The sequence below is a fragment of the Cottoperca gobio genome, chromosome 15 (genome assembly GCF_900634415.1).
Source record: "Cottoperca gobio chromosome 15, fCotGob3.1, whole genome shotgun sequence".
In the NCBI taxonomy this organism is placed as follows: domain Eukaryota; kingdom Metazoa; phylum Chordata; class Actinopteri; order Perciformes; family Bovichtidae; genus Cottoperca; species Cottoperca gobio.
Window position 1 is genome coordinate 212814 of NC_041369.1, and position 3826 is coordinate 216639.

Consider the following 3826-nt stretch of genomic DNA (forward strand, 5'->3'; position numbering starts at 1 on the left):
AGCTTTCCAGGATGTTCAAGCGGACCATGTGCCTTTTTGGGAGCACATATCTGTGTGAAAATCTCTTCTCCACCATGAACTTTAATAAGTCAAAGTACAGGTCCAAACATCCAAACTGATGAGCATCTTCGAGCCATACTGAGCGTCTCAATGGCTTCCTCTCGCAAGCCAAATGTGGCTCGGCTGTGTAAGAGGAAGCGCTGCCAGGTCTCTGGCAGCAAGGAGTAGGTAAGAGAAGCCTATGTTCTGAAGAACCGTTCATGTTCTGAATTGTTATTACTAAAGATTGAGAAGATTGGATGAGTTGTACTTTTTTTTGGAATACTTGAAACCCTTTTTTTGTGGAATATTTGATGCGGCCCAGCCTCACCCAGACTCTACCTCCAGCGGCCCCCAGGTGAATTGAGTTTGAGACCGCTGGTTTAGACCAATTCATAAGCAGAAATGCATGTCTGAAATACATAATAATATAGTATAATAAGATGTAAATGCTGCCGTAATGTTTTTGGAATGTGTCTGATTGTATCTGAGGCTCAGGCTGAGTGGCATATGTTTTAAATGTCTTAAAAGAGTGGGGCACAACTGACCTGATCTTCTGTTTGTGACTTTGCAGTCCCTGACTGCATCAAGATTAGGATAATGTTGCACATGATAATAGCTATACAAAGACAACAGTGTTGACAAAAGGATCAGTTTCCTCAACCACACTACAGGCTCGTATCATGTCGGTCTGCTTTGAGGGACATTTTTTAAAAGTTCCATGTTCAACAGGAAACAGTAAGAGATGCACATGGATCATGTTTCTGTCCCCTATTCTGTGTTTGAATGAAATCAACATTACTTCTCTTAATTTATTGTCTGAGCAGTTGCACCTTAATGTGAGATAGAAAAAGACACATTTTCAATTTTAGCTGTCTTAAATATAGTCTGAACTGTGACCTGCTATTAAAGGAAAATATGATGCATTGTTAGATGTATAAATGCACTGAATGCTCCCTGCTTGATGCAGCTAGAGTCACATATTGATGTCCACCTTTACTCTCTAATTATTCCCTCGTTACACTACAAAACGTTTAGCACTTCCTCGTTACCTGTCATACATCACGCTCTCCTCCCCTCTGTCCTCTGTCTCAGAGCTGTTGGGGCTGGGTGTGTAAATGCTGTGGCAGATAGCTGATGAATGTGGCACTTCTCTGCTACAGGCTGTAAGTGTTTTGTCACAGAGTGTGTTACGACTGGGCCGGCCTACTCTTTATGCTTTAGCACCACACAGACTGCTCTGTGGCCATGCATACGTCTTCCCCCTCACATAAGTACACCAGCGTACAGGCTGAGAGGGATCAGTGAAGTCAGTTCAACTTCATCCAAAAATCATTATTTTCTTCTCATGAATGTTTGAATCATTTGAATGTAGAGAGACTAGAGAGACTTTAAAGCTTCTATCATACAACAGAGTGGACCCACCAAGGACCACCAAGGGGTCGTAAAATAAACCTGAGAGCTTTTCTTGGAACCTGGGGGCGTCCCGGTAGCTCACCCGCTGAGTCCTTGCCACAGCGTCCCATGGTTCGAGTCCAACCCGTGGTCATTTGCTGTATGTCATTCCCCTTCTCTCTCTCCCCCTTTCACAATCTACATGTCTCTCTCTGTCATTAAAGGCATAAAAAGCCCAAGTTAAGAAAATATAATTTAGTCGCCTCTAACTTTCTCTGTCATCACTCAATTAAACCTGCATACGGATCATCATACAGCACAGCTGTTATCATTACCCTGGATATATGTTGGTATGTGATAAAATAATGGCTTGGTCAGCTGGGCTGTCTGTCCCACTCCACCAGATGCAGTTTTGTTTTGTGTGATTCAGCTGTTTTACGTTGTTCAGGAGTTTAACTGTGGACTGTGGAGTAATTGTTTTGCCTGACAGTCATGACCACCATGTGAAGACAAGAAGCTAAGCACCAGGCTTTGCTTATCGTTGTTGGCCTGTGCCTTCAGGAATGGGTGTTATTTTGTAATCTAATGATGAAAAAAGGGTATAATATAATATAAGGGTTTAAATGTACTAAACGAAATGACACTAAACTTCTACCATAATGTAACTGGTCAGTAATCTGACCATTATCAAATAGGAGGTGAGGAGGGGGGTCCTGGGCCTGTTTTAAATGGTAATCACATTGCTGTGCCCTGTGGCCACAGACATGGCCACAGATGTTGGTATGCTAATGTGGCTGGCCAATAAGCATCTGAGGTGGTTTCTGCTGACCGCTGCACTACTCACATGTTTATTCTCCCAAATCATTAAAGGCTGTCACATGTTGATTGCAGCCTTTCACTCCTCAATGTGTATGTGTTTGGGTGTTTTTCCACCTGTTGGCTTTGATGTGGATGAGCAGTGTGCGTGTGGTGTAAGTGGAAATGTTTGCAGGGTCAAAGGTCAATGATTGCTCATTATTAACATTCCCAAATTTCATTGAACAATGAAAAGTGATTTCATAAATAATCACCTCAACCACTTCATGTTTTGTCACCACAGCATTTGAAATACATATATATGTATATACTGTATATATAAACATATAAAGGCATCTAATTATGATATATTATTACTGCTCCTCGCATCAACAATGTGGAAGCTCTAGTCAAATACTGTTTATTAGCACTTCTGTCTTATATACTGTATGTCGTACACACAGTACTGTCCAACTTCTATCTGTGGACATGTCGTTACAGTGTTTGTGTGATTTAAATACAGCATAATGCGATTTTATCAACTGGTATTGTTAACAATTGCTAACAAAACTAACCTGGCTATAACCTTCCGGTATTTCCACTTGTTGTCCTGGAACGCCGTCATTTTGACTGTCACGTCATTCTCAGCTCTGATTTCAGACTTCCCAGTACAAATTAAACGCATCATGACTATTTAAAGATTCTGTATTTTTGTTCTTGCCACCAAATCTCATGATCAGATCCAAACCAACAATGGCAATAGTTAGAATTTCTGCAGGCAAACAGCACAAAATGATCTAAATAATGTCGCTGACTGACATCAGTGAGTCGACCATTGGCGTGAAAACTGTCTTTTTGGCTCAAATGTTTTGGGAAAACTCCTTTCTGTTGTCAGTTCTACTGTCAAGTATCGTGCGTGTATCACAGTCTGATGAAAATATATATCCGTGAGCTGTTATTTGTTTTTTGGTCTTGGAGCTGACAGCAACAGACAGGAAGTCAGAATGTATTGAGAGATGGACAAACACATTGTTGGTTTGGGTCTTTATATGGGATTTGTTGACAATATGTATTATTAATGGAAACAGCAACCACAAACAATACTCAGATGCACTAATAATGTAGGCCAGGGAATAGGGCCACCCACAGTTGTGATGGTGGTGTAACATAATGTCTATTATTTCAATTACATTATTATTCATTATTGTGCTTGTGTCGGGGTCTGTCCTCTTTTCTTTTGCAATGCTCACTTGTTAGTTCTCTATTGTTTCTTTTGTCGATTGCTTGTATGGGCATCTGTAGACATCTTAGTTGTTGCTGCATACTATGTTAAATTGAATTTTAAGAAATAGGTCAAAAAAGTTATGGTACATTTAATTGTGGGATTTATTGTGGATAGGTTGCGAAATTGGAGGAGATGATTACTAACAGGTGCTTGTGTGACAGTCTTCACTGTTTATATAGATATAAATTATATTGTATATGTAGAGATATAATGATATTGACATACCAGTGACAGAGTGATAGATTATTAAATTGAGCTGTACTGGACTGCACTTAGCAAAAACTGCCACTAGAGGACACTCATGATGTATTC